This window comes from Salvelinus namaycush, chromosome 7 (genome assembly GCF_016432855.1).
Source record: "Salvelinus namaycush isolate Seneca chromosome 7, SaNama_1.0, whole genome shotgun sequence".
Lineage (NCBI taxonomy): Eukaryota > Metazoa > Chordata > Actinopteri > Salmoniformes > Salmonidae > Salvelinus > Salvelinus namaycush.
The window spans coordinates 3,007,779-3,027,715 of record NC_052313.1 but is presented as its reverse complement, the minus strand read 5'-3'; positions in this window follow the sequence as shown (position 1 = coordinate 3,027,715).

The window sequence follows — 19,937 nt, the reverse complement described above, 5'->3', positions numbered from 1 at the left end:
CTCTGTTCTGCTCTGTTCTGCTCTGCTCTGTTCTGTTCTGTTCTGCTCTGTTCTGTTCTGCTCTGTTCTGTTCTGTTCTGCTCTGTTCTGTTCTGCTCTGTTCTGTTCTGTTCTGCTCTGCTCTGTTCTGTTCTGCTCTGTTCTGTTCTGCTCTGTTCTGTTCTGCTCTGTTCTGTTCTGCTCTGTTCTGTTCTGCTCTGCTCTGTTCTGCTCTGTTCTGTTCTGTTCTGCTCTGTTCTGCTCTGTTCTGTTCTGCTCTGTTCTGTTCTGCTCTGCTCTGTTCTGCTCTGTTCTGTTCTGCTCTGCTCTGTTCTGTTCTAAACTGCTCTGTTCTGCTCTGTTCTGTTCTGCTCTGTTCTGTTCTGTTCTGCTCTGTTCTGTTCTGCTCTGTTCTGTTCTGTTCTGTTCTGTTCTGTACTGCTCTGTTCTGTTCTGCTCTGTTCTGTTCTGTTCTGCTCTGTTCTGTACTGTTCTGTACTGCTCTGTTCTGTACTGTTCTGTTCTGCTCTGCTCTGTTCTGTTCTGTTCTGTTCTGTTCTAAACTGCTCTGTTCTGCTCTGTTCTGTTCTGCTCTGTTCTGTTCTGCTCTGCTCTGTTCTGTACTGTTCTGTACTGCTCTGTTCTGTACTGTTCTGTACTGCTCTGTTCTGTACTGTTCTGTTCTGCTCTGCTCTGTTCTGTTCTGTTCTGTTCTGTTCTAAACTGCTCTGTTCTGTTCTGTTCTGTTCTGTTCTAAACTGCTCTGTTCTGTTCTGCTCTGCTCTGTTCTGTACTGTTCTGTACTGCTCTGTTCTGTACTGTTCTGTTCTGCTCTGCTCTGTTCTGTTCTGTTCTGTTCTGTTCTAAACTGCTCTGTTCTGTTCTGTTCTGTTCTGTTCTGTTCTAAACTGCTCTGTTCTGCTCTGCTCTGTTCTGCTCTGTTCTGTTCTGCTCTGTTCTGTTCTGCTCTGCTCTGTTCTGTTCTGCTCTGCTCTGTTCTGCTCTGTTCTGTTCTGCTCTGTTCTGTTCTGCTCTGTTCTGTTCTGCTCTGCTCTGTTCTGTTCTGTTCTGTTCTGTTCTGCTCTGCTCTGTTCTGCTCTGTTCTGTTCTGCTCTGCTCTGTTCTGTTCTAAACTGCTCTGTTCTGCTCTGTTCTGTTCTGCTCTGTTCTGTTCTGTTCTGCTCTGTTCTGTTCTGCTCTGCTCTGTTCTGCTCTGCTCTGTTCTGTTCTGCTCTGTTCTGTTCTGTTCTGCTCTGTTCTGTTCTGCTCTGCTCTGCTCTGTTCTGTTCTGTTCTGTTCTAAACTGCTCTGTTCTGTTCTGCTCTGTTCTGTTCTGTTCTGCTCTGTTCTGTTCTGCTCTGCTCTGTTCTGCTCTGCTCTGTTCTGTTCTGCTCTGCTCTGCTCTGTTCTGTTCTGCTCTGCTCTGTTCTGTTCTGTTCTGCTCTGCTCTGTTCTGCTCTGCTCTGTTCTGTTCTGTTCTGCTCTGCTCTGCTCTGCTCTGTTCTGCTCTGCTCTGTTCTGTTCTGTTCTGCTCTGCTCTGTTCTGTTCTGCTCTGCTCTGTTCTGTTCTGTTCTGTTCTGTTCTGTTCTGTTCTGTTCTGTTCTGCTCTGTTCTGCTCTGTTCTAAACTGCTCTGTTCTGTTCTGCTCTGTTCTGCTCTGTTCTGTTCTGCTCTGTTCTGCTCTGTTCTAAACTGCTCTGTTCTGTTCTGCTCTGTTCTGTTCTGTTCTGTTCTGTTCTGCTCTGTTCTGTTCTGTTCTGTTCTGCTGTGTTCTGTTCTGTTCTGTTCTGTTCTGTTCTAAACTGCTCTGTTCTGTTCTGCTCTGTTCTGCTCTGTTCTGTTCTGCTCTGTTCTGCTCTGTTCTGCTCTGTTCTGTTCTGCTCTGTTCTGTTCTGCTCTGTTCTGTTCTGCTCTGCTCTGTTCTGTTCTGTTCTGTTCTGTTCTGCTCTGCTCTGTTCTGCTCTGTTCTGTTCTGCTCTGCTCTGTTCTGTTCTAAACTGCTCTGTTCTGCTCTGTTCTGTTCTGCTCTGTTCTGTTCTGTTCTGCTCTGTTCTGTTCTGCTCTGCTCTGTTCTGCTCTGCTCTGTTCTGTTCTGTTCTGCTCTGTTCTGTTCTGCTCTGTTCTGTTCTGTTCTGCTCTGTTCTGTTCTGCTCTGCTCTGCTCTGTTCTGTTCTGTTCTGTTCTAAACTGCTCTGTTCTGTTCTGCTCTGTTCTGTTCTGTTCTGCTCTGTTCTGTTCTGCTCTGCTCTGTTCTGCTCTGCTCTGTTCTGTTCTGTTCTGCTCTGCTCTGTTCTGTTCTGCTCTGCTCTGTTCTGTTCTGTTCTGCTCTGCTCTGTTCTGCTCTGCTCTGTTCTGTTCTGTTCTGCTCTGCTCTGCTCTGTTCTGCTCTGCTCTGTTCTGTTCTGTTCTGCTCTGCTCTGTTCTGTTCTGCTCTGCTCTGTTCTGTTCTGTTCTGTTCTGTTCTGTTCTGTTCTGTTCTGCTCTGTTCTGCTCTGTTCTAAACTGCTCTGTTCTGTTCTGCTCTGTTCTGTTCTGTTCTGTTCTGTTCTGCTCTGTTCTGTTCTGTTCTGTTCTGTTCTGTTCTGCTGTGTTCTGTTCTGTTCTGTTCTGTTCTAAACTGCTCTGTTCTGTTCTGCTCTGTTCTGCTCTGTTCTGTTCTGCTCTGTTCTGCTCTGTTCTGCTCTGTTCTGCTCTGTTCTGCTCTGCTCTGTTCTGTTCTGTTCTGCTCTGCTCTGTTCTGTTCTGCTCTGCTCTGTTCTGTTCTGTTCTGTTCTGTTCTGTTCTGTTCTGCTCTGTTCTGCTCTGTTCTAAACTGCTCTGTTCTGTTCTGCTCTGTTCTGCTCTGTTCTGTTCTGCTCTGTTCTGCTCTGCTCTGTTCTGTTCTGTTCTGCTCTGCTCTGTTCTGTTCTGCTCTGCTCTGTTCTGTTCTGTTCTGTTCTGTTCTGTTCTGTTCTGCTCTGTTCTGCTCTGTTCTAAACTGCTCTGTTCTGTTCTGCTCTGTTCTGCTCTGTTCTGTTCTGCTCTGTTCTGCTCTGTTCTAAACTGCTCTGTTCTGTTCTGCTCTGTTCTGTTCTGTTCTGTTCTGTTCTGCTCTGTTCTGTTCTGTTCTGTTCTGTTCTGCTGTGTTCTGTTCTGTTCTGTTCTGTTCTAAACTGCTCTGTTCTGTTCTGCTCTGTTCTGCTCTGTTCTGTTCTGCTCTGTTCTGCTCTGTTCTGCTCTGTTCTGCTCTGTTCTGCTCTGCTCTGTTCTGTTCTGTTCTGCTCTGCTCTGTTCTGTTCTGCTCTGCTCTGTTCTGTTCTGTTCTGTTCTGTTCTGTTCTGTTCTGCTCTGTTCTGCTCTGTTCTAAACTGCTCTGTTCTGTTCTGCTCTGTTCTGCTCTGTTCTGTTCTGCTCTGTTCTGCTCTGTTCTAAACTGCTCTGTTCTGTTCTGCTCTGCTCTGTTCTGTTCTGTTCTGTTCTGTTCTGCTCTGTTCTGTTCTGTTCTGTTCTGTTCTGCTGTGTTCTGTTCTGTTCTGTTCTGTTCTGTTCTAAACTGCTCTGTTCTGTTCTGCTCTGTTCTGCTCTGTTCTGTTCTGCTCTGTTCTGCTCTGTTCTGCTCTGTTCTGTTCTGCTCTGTTCTGTTCTGCTCTGTTCTGTTCTGCTCTGCTCTGTTCTGTTCTGTTCTGTTCTGTTCTGCTCTGCTCTGTTCTGCTCTGTTCTGTTCTGCTCTGCTCTGTTCTGTTCTAAACTGCTCTGTTCTGCTCTGTTCTGTTCTGCTCTGTTCTGTTCTGTTCTGCTCTGTTCTGTTCTGCTCTGCTCTGTTCTGCTCTGCTCTGTTCTGTTCTGTTCTGCTCTGTTCTGTTCTGCTCTGTTCTGTTCTGTTCTGCTCTGTTCTGTTCTGCTCTGCTCTGCTCTGTTCTGTTCTGTTCTGTTCTAAACTGCTCTGTTCTGTTCTGCTCTGTTCTGTTCTGTTCTGCTCTGTTCTGTTCTGCTCTGCTCTGTTCTGCTCTGCTCTGTTCTGTTCTGTTCTGCTCTGCTCTGTTCTGTTCTGCTCTGCTCTGTTCTGTTCTGTTCTGCTCTGCTCTGTTCTGCTCTGCTCTGTTCTGTTCTGTTCTGCTCTGCTCTGCTCTGTTCTGCTCTGCTCTGTTCTGTTCTGTTCTGCTCTGCTCTGTTCTGTTCTGCTCTGCTCTGTTCTGTTCTGTTCTGTTCTGTTCTGTTCTGTTCTGCTCTGTTCTGCTCTGTTCTAAACTGCTCTGTTCTGTTCTGCTCTGTTCTGCTCTGTTCTGTTCTGCTCTGTTCTGCTCTGTTCTAAACTGCTCTGTTCTGTTCTGCTCTGTTCTGTTCTGTTCTGTTCTGCTCTGTTCTGTTCTGTTCTGTTCTGTTCTGTTCTGCTGTGTTCTGTTCTGTTCTGTTCTGTTCTAAACTGCTCTGTTCTGTTCTGCTCTGTTCTGCTCTGTTCTGTTCTGCTCTGTTCTGCTCTGTTCTGCTCTGTTCTGCTCTGTTCTGCTCTGTTCTAAACTGCTCTGTTCTGTTCTGCTCTGTTCTGTTCTGTTCTGTTCTGCTCTGTTCTGTTCTAAACTGCTCTGTTCTGTTCTAAACTGCTCTGTTCTGTTCTAAACTGCTCTGTTCTGTTCTGTTCTGCTCTGTTCCGCTCTGTTCTGTTCTGCTCTGCTCTGTTCTGTTCTGTTCTGCTGTGTTCTGTTCTGTTCTGTTCTGTTCTGTTCTGCTGTGTTCTGTTCTGTTCTGCTCTGTTCTAAACTGCTCTGTTCTGTTCTAAACTGCTCTGTTCTGTTCTAAACTGCTCTGTTCTGTTCTAAACTGCTCTGTTCTAAACTGCTCTGTTCTGCTCTGCTCTGTTCTGTTCTGTTCTGTTCTGCTGTGTTCTGTTCTGTTCTGTTCTGCTCTGCTCTACTCTGCTATGTTCTGCTCTGTTCTGCTCTGTTCTGCTCTGTTCTGTTCTGCTCTGCTCTGTTCTGCTCTGTTCTGTTCTGCTCTGTTCTAAACTGCTCTGTTCTGTTCTGCTATGTTCTGCTCTGCTCTGCTCTGTTCTGCTCTGTTCTGTTCTGCTCTGTTCTGTTCTGTTCTGTTCTAAACTGCTCTGTTCTGTTCTGTTCTGCTCTGTTCTGCTGTACTCTGCTCTGTTCTATTCTGTCCTGTTCTGCTCTGTTCTGTTCTGTTCTGCTCTGTTCTGCTCTGTTCTGCTGTACTCTGCTCTGTTCTGCTCTGTTCTGTTCTGCTCTGTTCTGTTCTGTTCTGTTCTGTTCTGTTCTGCTCTGCTCTACTCTGCTATGTTCTGCTCTGTTCTGCTGTGCTCTGCTCTACTCTGCTCTGCTCTGCTCTGTTCTGCTGTGCTCTGTTCTGCTATGTTCTGCTCTGTTCTGTTCTGTAAGACTTTTCCACTCGGTTTAGCATGGCTTTATATACAGTATCACTGACTCTATTGTACTGCCTGGACTAAACGACTTTACTGCATAGACTAAACTACTTTACTGCATAGACTAAACTACTTTAATGCATAGACTAAACTACTTTACTGCATAGACTAAACTACTTTACTGCATAGACTAAACTACTTTACTGCATAGACTAAACTACTTTACTGCCTGGACTAAACTACTTTACTGCATAGACTAAACTACTTTACTGCATAGACTAAACTACTTTACTGCATAGACTAAACTACTTTACTGCATAGACTAAACTACTTTACTGCATAGACTAAACTACTTTACTGCATAGACTAAACTACTTTACTGCATAGACTAAACTACTTTACTGCCTGGACTAAACTACTTTACTGCATAGACTAAACTACTTTACTGCATAGACTAAACTACTTTACTGCATAGACTAAACTACTTTACTGCATAGACTAAACTACTGTACTGCCTGGACTAAACTACTTTACTGCAAATACTAAACTACTTTACTGCATAGACTAAACTACTTTACTGCCTGGACTAAACTACTGTACTGCATAGACTAAACTACTTTACTGCCTGGACTAAACTACTGTACTGCCTAGATCCCCCCACTACAGTGCACCCCTCCCCCACTACAGTGCACCCCTCCCCCACTACAGTACACCCCTCCCCCACTACTGTACACCCCCCCCCCCCCCCCCACTACAGTACACCCCCCACTACAGTACACCCCCCCCCCCCCCACTACAGTGCACCCCCCTCTACTGTACACCCCTCCCCCAGAGAGAGAGAGATGGAAAGGTGAAAAGAGAGAGAGAGAGCGAGAGAGAGCGAGAGAGAGAGAGAGAGAGAGAGAGAGAGAGAGAGAGAGAGAGAGAGAGAGAGAGAGAGAGAGAGAGAGAGAGAGAGAGAGAGAGAGATGATTACTCAACCAGACATCATAGCCCTGCAGTCTCTACCAAACATCGCAGTAACAGATTGTATTCCTCTAATCACAGCATCTCTGAAAACCCTTAACAGTCTTTAGTCTGCTTGTTTGCTTTTATTATTAATGATAAAGGTGGATGAACTACCACTATGTTCCAAATGGCTCCCTATTCCCTATAGTTTACTATGGGCCCTGGTCTAAAAGTAGTGTACTAAATAGGGAATAAGAATCTATTTGGGACAGATAGGTAGTTCATTAAAAGTAGGTCATATTTCTGAAGAACAATTTGTTACACTGTAACCTATAGTATGTTCTCATGTTTAATGATTTGTAAAGAAACCTGAACCTGTTTTCAATACGTCACCTGTCTGTATCAGGCTGTATTGGATATAACTGTCCAGGAAAACCACAGGACTGGAGGCAAGGATCAGTGTTTTCCTCCCAGGTTTCCACCCAAATGGAACCCTATATAGTGCACTACTTTAGATCAGGGCCCTATGGCACCCTATTCCCTAATAGTGCACTACTTACAGGTTTTATCCCTGACCTCTAACCCTAGCAGGTTCAGAGTTCTAAGAAGTTCAGGTTTTTTTTCACCTCTCTTTCTCACTTTGTGGTGTTTGATTTATCTCTCTCTCTCTCTGTTTCTCTCTTCATTAGTCTCTGTCTCTCTCTCTCTTCATTAGTATCTGTCTCTCTCTCTCTTCGTTAGTGTCTCCCTCTCTGTCTCTCTCTCTCTTCATTAGTATCTGTCTCTGTCTCTCTCTGTTTCTCTTCGTTAGTGTCTCTCACTGTCTCTTTCTCTCTTCGTTAGTGTCTCCCTCTCTGTCTCTCTCTATCTTCATTAGTATCTGTCTCTCTGTCTCTCTCTCTCTTCATTGGTATCTGTCTCTGTCTCTCTGTGTTTCTCTTCGTTAGTATCTCTCAATTTAAGGGGCTTTATTGACATGGCAAATATATGTTAACATTCCCAAAGCAAGTGAAGTAGATAATATACCAAAGTGAAATAAACAATAAAAATGAACAGTAAATATTACTCTCACAGAAGTTCCAAAACAATAAAGACATTACAAATGTCATATTATATATATACAGTGTTGTAACGATGTGCAAATCGTTAAAGTACAAAATGGAAAATAAATAAACATAAACATGGGTTGTATTTACAATGGTGTTTGTTCTTCACTAGTTGCCCTTTTCTTGTGGCAACAGGTCACACATCTTGCTGCTGTGATGGCAAACTGTAGTATTTCACCCAGGAGATATGGGAGTTTATCAAAATTGTATTTGTTTTCAAGGGAAATATGTGTCTCTAATATGGTCATATATTTGGCAGGAAGTTAGGAAGTGCAGCTCAGTTTCCACCTCATTTTGTGGGCAGTGTGCACATAGCCTGTTTTCTCTTGAGAGCCAGGTCTGCCTTCGGTGGCCTTTCTCAATAGCAAGGCTAGGCTCACTGAGTCTGTACACAGTCAAAGCTTTCCGTAAGTTTGTGTCAGTCACAGTGGTCAGGTATTCTGCCACTATGTACTCTCTGTTTAGGGCCAAATAGCATTCTAGTTTGCTCTGTTTTTTTGGTTGATCATTTCCAGTGTGTCAATTTGTTATCTTTTTGCTTTCTCATGATTTGATTGGGTTTAAATGTTTTCTATCCTGGGGCTCTGTGGGGTCTGTTTGTGTTTGCGAACAGAGCCCCAGGACCAGCTGGCTGAGGGGCCTCTGTTTAGGGCCAAATAGCATTCTAGTTTGCACAGTTTTTTCGTTAATTCTTTCCAATGTGTCAAGTAATTATCGAATTATCTTCCTCGTCCGGCTCTCACTCCTCGGCCGGCCCGTCAGGCTCGCGCAGGTGGAAAACCGGGTGGCGCCGCCCCGGGGGGGGGGGGGGGTTCACTGTCACGCCTGCCCCCGCTCCCCCTCTCTGGCGCTCATTATGCACACCTGTCACCATCGTTATGCGCATCATCGCTTCATGGGACTCACCTGGAATCCTATTACCTTATTGAGTGCCTCCGCTATTTCTGTCACTTCCTCAATTTCTTCCCCGTGTGCATTCATGTCGTTATGTTTCCCTTGTCCAGACGCTGTCCGGGTTTCACCTCTGTTATTTATTCAATATTCACTCCCTGTACTTGCTTCTCATCTCCCAGTGTCTGTCTTTACACTCTCTCTCTCTCTCTCTGCTTCTCTCAGTCACTCTGAATTAGTATCTCTCTGTCTGTCTCTCTCTGTCTCTCTCTCTCTCTCTCTCTGCTTCTCTCAGTCACTCTGAATTAGTATCTCTCTGTCTGTCTCTCTCTCTCTGTCCCTCTCTGTGCTTCTCTCAATCTCTCTCTCTCTCTCTCTGCTTCTCTCAGTCACTCTGAATTAGTATCTCTCTGTCTGTCTCTCTCTGTCTCTCTCTTTCTGTCCCTCTCTGTGCTTCTCTCAATCTCTCTCTCTGTCTCTCTCTGTCTCTCTCTGTCTCTCTCTCTCTCTGTCTCTCTCTCTCTATGTCCCTCTCTGTGCTTCTCTCAATCTCTCTGTCTCTCTCTGTCTCTCTCTCTCTGTCTCTCTCTCGCTGTCTCTCTCTCGCTGTCTCTCTCTCGCTGTCTCTCTCTCGCTGTCCCTGTCTCTGCTTCTCAGTCTCTCTATATCTCTCTGCTTCTCTCAGCCTCCCTATCTATCTTCATTAGTATCTCTCTCTTTCACTCTCACCGTCTCTCCATCTTGACGCAGGGCATTCCCAAGTGGCTGCCTGCCATAGAGAAATAGAGCTGAAAGTAATTCTCACAGACCGTTCACACACACACACACACACACACACACATACAGAACCCTGTTGACTGAACATGACTGTGTCCCCTTAGTGTTCAATCTCTCTTGTTATGGTCCTCATCTTTTTATCAGGCCTATAAATCCACCTGTCCGCCTGCCTGTCCGCTTGTCTGTCTGTACCCGCTGGGATACAAGGGAGCATGGGGACAACATTTGCTCTCCCTAAATACACCACCTGCCCAAAAAATACAGAAACTCACTTAACAGGAGGACGAAAGCTTGCTCCCCCCGAAGCAATATCAGAATGTTGTCTTCACCTCCAGTAACCAGTCAGAGGATTGTTGTCTTCACCTCCAGTAACCAGTCAGAGGATTGTTGTCTTCACCTCCAGTAACCAGTCAGAGGATTGTTGTCTTCACCTCCAGTAACCAGTCAGAGGATTGTTGTCCTTACCTCCAGTAACCAGTCAGATGATTGTTGTCTCACCTCCAGTAACCAGTCAGAGGATTGTTGTCTTTACCTCCAGTAACCAGTCAGATGATTGTTGTCTCACCTCCAGTAACCAGTCAGAGGATTGTTGTCCTTACCTCCAGTAACCAGTCAGAGGAGTGTTGTCTCACCTCCAGTAACCAGTCCGAGGATTGTTGTCCTTACCTCCAGTAACCAGTCAGAGGATTGTTGTCTCACCTCCAGTAACCAGTCAGATGATTGTTGTCTCACCTCCAGTAACCAGTCAGAGGATTGTTGTCTTTACCTCCAGTAACCAGTCAGAGGATTGTTGTCCTTACCTCCAGTAACCAGTCAGAGGATTGTTGTCTTACCTCCAGTAACCAGTCAGAGGATTGTTGTCCACCTCCAGTAACCAGTCAGAGGATTGTTGTCCTTACCTCCAGTAACCAGTCAGAGGATTGTTGTCTTTACCTCCAGTAACCAGTCAGAGGATTGTTGTCTTCACCTCCAGTAACCAGTCAGAGGATTGTTGTCTTTACCTCCAGTAACCAGTCAGAGGATTGTTGTCTCACCTCCAGTAACCAGTCAGAGGATTGTTGTCTTTACCTCCAGTAACCAGTCAGAGGATTGTTGCCCTTACCTCCAGTAACCAGTCAGAGGATTGTTGTCTCACCTCCAGTAACCAGTCAGAGGATTGTTGTCTTTACCTCCAGTAACCAGTCAGAGGATTGTTGTCTCACCTCCAGTAACCAGTCAGAGGATTGTTGTCTTCACCTCCAGTAACCAGTCAGAGGATTGTTGTCTTCACCTCCAGTAACCAGTCAGAGGATTGTTGTCCACCTCCAGTAACCAGTCAGAGGATTGTTGTCCACCTCCAGTAACCAGTCAGAGGATTGTTGTTTCACCTCCAGTAACCAGTCAGAGGATTGTTGTCTTTACCTCCAGTAACCAGTCAGAGGATTGTTGTCTTTACCTCCAGTAACCAGTCAGAGGATTGTTGTCTTCACCTCCAGTAACCAGTCAGAGGATTGTTGTCTTCACCTCCAGTAACCAGTCAGAGGATTGTTGTCTTCACCTCCAGTAACCAGTCAGATGATTGTTGAATCACCTCCAGTAACCAGTCAGAGGATTGTTGTCTTCACCTCCAGTAACCAGTCAGAGGATTGTTGTCTCACCTCCAGTAACCAGTCAGATGATTGTTGTCTCACCTCCAGTAACCAGTCAGAGGATTGTTGTCTTTACCTCCAGTAACCAGTCAGAGGATTGTTGTCTTCACCTCCAGTAACCAGTCAGAGGATTGTTGTCTCACCTCCAGTAACCAGTCAGAGGATTGTTGTCTTTACCTCCAGTAACCAGTCAGAGGATTGTTGCCCTTACCTCCAGTAACCAGTCAGAGGATTGTTGTCTTCACCTCCAGTAACCAGTCAGAGGATTGTTGTCTTTACCTCCAGTAACCAGTCAGAGGATTGTTGTCTCACCTCCAGTAACCAGTCAGAGGATTGTTGTCTTCACCTCCAGTAACCAGTCAGAGGATTGTTGTCTTCACCTCCAGTAACCAGTCAGAGGATTGTTGTCTCACCTCCAGTAACCAGTCAGAGGATTGTTGTCCACCTCCAGTAACCAGTCAGAGGATTGTTGTTTCACCTCCAGTAACCAGTCAGAGGATTGTTGTCTTTACCTCCAGTAACCAGTCAGAGGATTGTTGTCTTTACCTCCAGTAACCAGTCAGAGGATTGTTGTCTTCACCTCCAGTAACCAGTCAGAGGATTGTTGTCTTCACCTCCAGTAACCAGTCAGAGGATTGTTGTCTTCACCTCCAGTAACCAGTCAGATGATTGTTGAATCACCTCCAGTAACCAGTCAGAGGATTGTTGTCTCACCTCCAGTAACCAGTCAGAGGATTGTTGTCCACCTCCAGTAACCAGTCAGATGATTGTTGTCTCACCTCCAGTAACCAGTCAGAGGATTGTTGTCTTTACCTCCAGTAACCAGTCAGAGGATTGTTGTCTTTACCTCCAGTAACCAGTCAGAGGATTGTTGTCTCACCTCCAGTAACCAGTCAGATGATTGTTGTCTTCACCTCCAGTAACCAGAGAGAGAGAGAGAGAGAGAGAGAGAGAGAGAGAGAGAGAGAGAGAGAGAGAGAGAGAGAGAGAGAGAGAGAGAGAGAGAGAGACAGAGAGACAGAGAGACAGACAGACAGACAGACAGACAGACAGACAGACAGACAGACAGACAGAGTCCTTGTTACAGTTTTCTCAGAAATAAATAATTGATCATATGCAAGTTAGAAAACCTTCCCATCATTGTCACATGGTCTGTTATAACTGGATACAGCATTACATCACAGCTGAAAAATATACCTGTGCATGCGTGTGTGTGTGCATATTTCCTCAGACCGCTCCCAGTCCTACACATCTTGTGTTCTTTCTTGTTCGGCCCATTTACCCACAGCAGACTCACAGACATGCACTCACACACAGACATACACACACACACACACAGACACACAAACAAACACACGTACAAACACACAAACAGACTCATGCCACAGACATGTAGGGGAGGAGAGAGAGCGATAAAAGCTCTCGACTCAATTTGGCATGAGGGCATGCTACACAAATTGATGGAAAGTGGTGTTGGGGGAAAAACATACAACATTATAAAATCCATGTACACAAACACATTTCTTCCCACAGGGCCGTGGGGTGAGACAGGGATGCAGCTTAAGCTCTTCAACATATATATCAACGAATTGGCGAGGGCACTAGAACAGTCTGCAGCACCCGGCCTCACCCTACTAGAATCTGAAGTCAAATGTCTACTGTTTGCTGATGATCTGGTACTTCTGTCCCCAACCAAGGAGGGCCTACAGCAGCACCTAGATCTTCTGCACAGATTCTGTCAGACCTGGGCCCTGAAAGACCTGGGCCCTGACAGACCTGGGCCCTGAGAGTAAATCTCAGTAAGACAAAAATAATGGTGTTCCAAAAAAGTTCCAGTTGCCAGGACAACAAATACAAATTCCATCTAGACACCGTTGCCCTAGAGCACAGAAAAACTATACATACCTCGGCCTAAACATCAGCGCCACAGGTAAATTCCACAAAGCTGTGAACGATCTGAGAGACAAGGCGAGAAGGGCCTTCTATGCCATCAAAAGGAACATACAATTCAACATACCAATTAGGATCTGGCTAAAAATACTTGAATCAGTTATAGAATCCATTGGCCTTTATGGTTTTGAGGTCTGGGGTCCGCTCACAAATTCACAAAATGGGACAAACACCAAATTGAGACTCTGCCTGCAGGATTCTGCGAAAATATCCTCAGTGTACAACGTAAAACATCAAATAATGCATGCAGAGCAGAATTAGGCCGATACCCACTAATTATCAAAATCCAGAAAAGAGCCGTTAAATTCTACAACCACCTAAAAGGAAGCGATTCCCAAACCTTCCATAACAAAGCCATCACCTACAGAGAGATGAACCTGGAGAAGAGTCCCCTAAGCAAGCTGGTCCTGGGGCCCTGTTCACAAACACACCCCACAGAGCCCCAGGATAGCAACACAATTAGACCCAACCAAATCATGAGAAAACAAAAAGATAATTACTTGACACATTGGAAAGAATTTACCAAACAACAGAGCAAACTAGAATGCTATTTGGCCCTAAACAGAGAGTACACAGTGGCAGAATGCCTGACTACTGTGACTGACCCAAACTTAAGGAACTCTTTGACTATGTACAGACTCAGTAAGCATAGCCTTGCTACTGAGAAAGGCTGCCGTAGGCAGAGCTGGGTCTCAAGAGAAGACAGGCTATGTGCTCACTGCCCACAAAATGAGGTGGAAACTGAGCTGCACTTCCTAACCTCCTGCCAAATGTATGACCATATTAGAGACACATATTTCCCTCAGATTACACAGACCCACAAAACATTAGAAAACAAATCCAATTTTGATAAACTCCCATATCTACTGGGTGAAATTCCACAGTGTTCCATCACAGCAGCAAATGTTTGACCTGTTGCCACAAGAAAAGGGCAACCAGTGAAGAACAAACACCATTGTAAATACAACCCATATTTATGTTTATTTATTTTCCCTTTTGTATTTTCACTATTTGCACATCATTACAACACTGTATATATACATTATATAACATTTGAAATGTCTTTATTATTTTGGAACTTTTGTAAGTCTAATGTTTACTGTTTATTTTTTATTGTTTATTTCACTTTTGTATATTAAAACTACTTCACCTGCTTTGACAATGTTAACATATGTGTTCCATGCCAATAAAGCCCCTTGAATTTAATTGAAAGAGAGAGAGAGAGAGAGAGAGAGAGAGAGAGAGAGAGAGAGAGAGAGAGAGAGAGAGAGAGAGAGAGAGGGAGAGGGAGAGGGAGAGGGAGAGGGAGAGGGAGAGGGAGAGAAGCACGCTGTTTGTTTACCCAACCTCTCCACACAGCCATATGCTGTATGTCCATTGCTAGGCACCACACGTGTCCTTCCATCAGTCAGTATCATCAATCTCTCCTGTGTTCATATCAGTAAATCTGCCACTGGGGAGTTCCGGGGAGTCTTGAGAAGCTGCTGGGTATCTGGACGTGTTTCACTACTTGTTTAATAGGGAATAGGGTTCCATAGGGCTCTGGTCTAAAGTAGTGCACTATATAGGGAATAGGGTTCCATTTTGTGACACATACAACAGTGTTGTTGTGTCCTGGTCCTGTGGAGTGTGGACAGACAGGATGTGCAGGCTTTTGTTTCCACCCAGCACTAAAAACACCTGACTCATGGTATCAACTAATCATCAAGTCTTTGATCCCTTAATTCTCTGGCTGGCAGGCTGGATGAGATAAGGACAGGAAGCTATTTAAAGAGAGAGTGAGAGGGACAGAGAGAGTGTGATGGAGAGAGTGTGATGGAGAGAGGGAGGGAGAGAGAGAGAGGGAGAGAGAGAGAGAGAGAGAGAGAGAGAGAGAGAGAGAGAGAGAGAGAGAGCTGAGGTGGAAACTGAGCTGCACTTCCTAACCTTCTGCCAAATGTATGACCATATTAGAGACACATATTTTCCTCAGATTACACAGACCCACAAAGAATTAAAAAACAAACACAATTTTGATAAACTCCCATATCTACTGGGTGAAATACCAAAGTGTGACATCACAGCAGCAAGATGTGTGACCTGTTGACACAAGAAAAGGTCAACTAGTGAATAACAAACACCATTGTAAATACAACCCATATTTATGTGTATTTATTTTCCTTTTTGTATTTTCACTATTTGTACATCGTTACAACACTGTATATATACATAATATGACATTTGGAATGTCTTTATTCTTTTGGAACCTTTTTTAGGATAATGTTTACTGTTCATTTTTGCTGTTTATTTCACTTTTGTATATTATCTACTTCACTTGCTTTGGCAATGTTAACATATGTTTCCCATGCCAATAAAGTCCTTGAATTGAGAGAGGGAGAGGGAGGGAGGGAGGGGGGGTGAGAGAGCAGGGAGGTTAGAAGAGGGGAAAGGATGGCATGGCATCTAATATGGTTGCTAAAGTTAAATCCACAGTTGTTCCGGTGACAGCTGCTATAAGACCCCTGGTGACATTATCATGTGGCCCTCTGTACTAGAGCCCAGGCATGAATTTTAACCCCTACCCATACCCGCTAAGTTCAGGACCGACCCTACCCATACCCGCTACGTTCAGGCCCGATCCTACCCATACCCGCTACGTTCAGGCCCTACCCTACCCATACCGGCTACGTTCAGGCCCGATCCTACCCATACCCGCTAAGTTCAGGACCGATCCTACCCATACCCGCTAAGTTCAGGACCGATCCTACCCATACCCGCTACGTTCAGGCCCTACCCTACCCATACCTGCTATGTTCAGGCCCTACCCTACCCATACCCGCTACGTTCAGGCCCTACCCTACACATACCCGCTACGTTCAGGCCCGATCCTACCCATACCCGCTACGTTCAGGCCCGACCCTACCCATACCCGCTACGTTCAGGCCCTACCATACACATACCCGCTACGTTCAGGCCCTACCCTACACATACCCGCTACGTTCAGGCCCGATCCTAACCATACCCGCTACGTTCAGGCCCGATCCTACCCATACCCGCTACGTTCAGGCCCTACCCATACCCGCTATGTTCAGGCCCGATCCTACCCATACCCGCTACGTTCAGGCCCAACCCTACCCATACTCGCTACGTTCAGGCCCTACCCATACTCGCTACGTTCAGGCCGGACCCTACCCATACCGGCTACGTTCAGGCCCTACCCTACCCATACCCGCTACATTCAGGCCCTACCCGACCCATACCCGCAACGTTCAGGCCCTACCATACCCATACCCGCTACGTTCAGGCCCTACCCTACCCATACCCGCTACGTTCAGGCCCTACCCTACCCATACCTGCTATGTTCAGGCCCTACCCTACCCATACTCGCTACCTTCAGGCCCTACCCATACCCGCTACGTTCAGGCCCTACCCTACCCATACCCGCTACATTCAGGCCCTACCCTAGCCATACCCGCAACGTTCAGGCCCTACCATACCCATACCCGCTACGTTCAGGCCCTACCCTACCCATACCCGCTACGTTCAGGCCCTACCCTACCCATACCTGCTATGTTCAGGCCCTACCCTACCCATACTCGCTACCTTCAGGCCCTACCCATACCCGCTACGTTCAGGCCCTACCCTACCCATACCCGCTACATTCAGGCCCTACCATACCCATACCCGCTACTTTCAGGCTTTACCCTACCCATACCCGCTACGTTCAGGCCCTACCCATACCCGCTACGTTCAGGCCCTACCCTACCCATACCCACTACGGTCAGGCCCTACCCATACCCGCTACGTTCAGGCCCTACCCTACCCATACCTGCTACGGTCAGTCCCTACCCTACCCATACCCGCTACGGTCAGTCCCTACCCTACCCATACCCGCTAAATTCAGGCCCTACCCTACCCATACCCGCTACGTTCAGGCCCAAACCTACCAATATCTGCTACGTTCAGGCCCTACCCATACCCGCTACGTTCAGGCCCTACCCTACCCATACCCGCTACGTTCAGGCCCTACCCTACCCAGGTTTGATTCCTTCTGGCAAATTTAAGGCCCTGACCGATACCCGTAATCAGAAATAACTTCCTCCGTTAGTAAATTCATTAGCTGCTCCTTTCTGTCCGTCACTCGCTCCCTGCCTGCTGCTCGATCTGCATGCGCTCCGCTCATGGCGGCTCTGGGTCTGTGAGTATCCATAGCAACGACTCTGCTTGGAGCTGGTCAATGACGAAGACTTGAGAGAGCAGCTAGCTGTTAGCTACTTTTCCTCACTCTAAACTCCGACAAAAACTCAATGAACATGATTATTTTCGGTGAAACAATCTCTCCTTCTATTGGACGAGGTTGAACCACTTCTGACACCATGTTATGATCTTAGTCAGATGTGGCTGTACGAGCAAATAACCCTAGTTATTGATGACAAAACAGGCCCTAACCCAATGTATAATGTCGGGGCCCATTTCTGCTCTGTCTCAAGTCTCTGGGGCTGCCCTATGATCAGACCAACAACGACAAATACACAGTCATACACACACACACACACACACACACACACACACACACACACACACACACACACACACACACACACACACACACACACACACACACACACACACACACACACACACACACACACACACACACGCTCACTCTTGGCAGGTTGGAGCAGACTCACCGTCCCTCCTCCCAGCAGGCTGCCTCCGCGGTCACGGCTAATTGTGTCTCTATGGTGTCACACGACAACAGGTCCCATCTCTCCTCTCCACTCCTCCACCTCTCCATCCTTTTCTCCAAACCCCCCACTGGTCAGGCAGCGTAGCGCAGAGAGGGAAAGAGAGGGAGAGATGGGAGGTGGGAGTGAGAGAGAGAGAGAGAGAGAGAGAGAGAGAGAGAGAGAGAGAGAGAGAGAGAGAGAGAGAGAGAGAGAGAGAGAGAGAGAGAGAGAGAGACACACACACACAGAGACACACACAGGCACACACCACAGACACACAACACACACGTGTGCACGCACGCACGCACGCACACACACACACACACACACACACACACACACACACACACACACACACACACACACACACACACACACACACACACACACACACACACACACACACGCACACAGCCCTGCACCAGCCTCAGCTGCTCGTCGATTTCCACAAACACCAGGACTGTTTACGGCATTCTATTTCCCTAGCCAACCATTCCTCATTACCACTAAATCCCACATGGAGGTTCTCAATAAATACATCCACGTCTTGGACTGAATCCCCAAATGGCACTGTTCCCTACATAGTGCGCTGCGGAACCAATAGGCCCTGGTCAGAAGTAGTGAACTATTATGGGAACAGTGTGTCAGTTGGGACGTAACTTTGGCCTTGGTGAAGAAGGGCCCCACATCACAGAATAACATAGGACTTAATTAATAAGAATCAATGCTGGCCATTGATGTGGGCATTACTTAAAGGAAACAGTCATTGGCTCTGTGGTCGACTGTAATACAGTCAGTGGCTCTGTGGTCGACTGTAATACAGTCAGTGGCTCTGTGGTCGACTTTAATACAGTCAGTGGCTCTGTGGTCGACTGTAATACAGTCAGTGGCTCTGTGGTCGACTGTATTGCAGTCAGTTGCTCTGTGGTCGAGTTTAATACAGTCAGTGGCTCTGTGGTCGACTGTAATACAGTCAGTGGCTCTGTAGTCGACTGTATTGCAGTCAGTGGCTCTGTGGTCGACTGTAATACAGTCATTGGCTCTGTGGTCGACTGTAATACAGTCATTGGCTCTGTGGTCGACTGTAATACAGTCATTGGCTCTGTGGTCGACTGTAATACAGTCAGTGGCTCTGTGGTCGACTGTAATACAGTCAGTGGCTCTGTAGTCGACTGTAATACAGTCATTGGCTCTGTGGTCGACTGTAATACAGTCAGTGGCTCTGTGGTCATCTGTAATACAGTCAGTTGCTCTGTGGTCGACTGTATTGCAGTCAGTTGCTCTGTGGTCGAGTTTAATACAGTCAGTGGCTCTGTGGTCGACTGTAATACAGTCAGTGGCTCTGTTGTCATCTGTAATACAGTACGTGGCTCTGTGGTCATCTGTAATACAGTCAGTGGCTCTGTGGTCGACTGTATTGCAGTCAGTGGCTCTTTGGTCAACTGTAATACAGTACGTGGCTCTGTGGTCGACTGTATTGCAGTCAGTGGCTCTTTGGTCAACTGTAATACAGTACGTGGCTCTGTGGTCGACTGTATTGCAGTCAGTGGCTCTTTGGTCAACTGTAATACAGTACGTGGCTCTGTGGTCATCTGTAATACAGTCAGTGGCTCTGTGGTCGACTGTATTGCAGTCAGTGGCTCTTTGGTCAACTGTAATACAGTACGTGGCTCTGTGGTCGACTGTATTGCAGTCAGTGGCTCTGTGGTCGACTGTAATACAGTCAGTGGCTCTGTGGTCAAGAGATTCAACTTTATTACTGTACTTAAAACAGATAGAACACCATTGTTCTTCATGTCAAGTACCTAGTTGTCACGACTTCAGCCGAAGTCGGGTCCTCTCCTTGTTCGGGCGGCGCTCGGCGGTCGGCGTCACCGGTCTACCAGCCATCGCAGATCCACTTTTCATTTTCCATTTGTTTTGTCTTTGTTTCTACACACCTGTTTTTCATTCCCCTAATTATTGTTCAGGTATTTAACCCTCTGTTTTCGCCCATGGTGTTGTGCGGGATTGTTCTACGTCATGTTCGGTAATGTTGGTGACTGGTTATTTCGACGGGTGCTGTTTTTCTTGCCCGTGCGTAAAAGTTGATGTTCGTGTTTTTTGTGTTTGGGCAATTGTAGTGTTTTACCTTGGACCATTCATTATTCTGAGTAAAGTTACATTGCTCCCAATTCTCTGCTCTCCTGCGCCTGACTGCACACACCAGCTACACTCACTGTTATGACACTAGTCTTGTTGCTCTTTAGTGACTGTGGACCTGTTGTTGTAGTGAAGGATGTTTTCTGAAGAGAAGTAACAGTGTTTATGTCATTAAATGTGGTTGAATCATCTTTGTTTGTGTTCTGTTTTCAAGCCTGTACTCATTTTTACTAATTGGGAACAAATTATTCAAGTTTTTCAAACTCAGAGCAGAGAAGGCAGAGTTTTGGTCTCATTATGTGTGTATGTGTGTGGTGTGTGGTGTGTGTGTGTGTGAGTGAGTGCGTGTGAGTGCGTGCAAGCGTGCGTTTGATGTGCCTGATTCCTTGTTTCCGTGTGTGCGCACGTGCCACCTACAGTGCCGGTATGTATTTTTTGAGTGCCAACCTGATG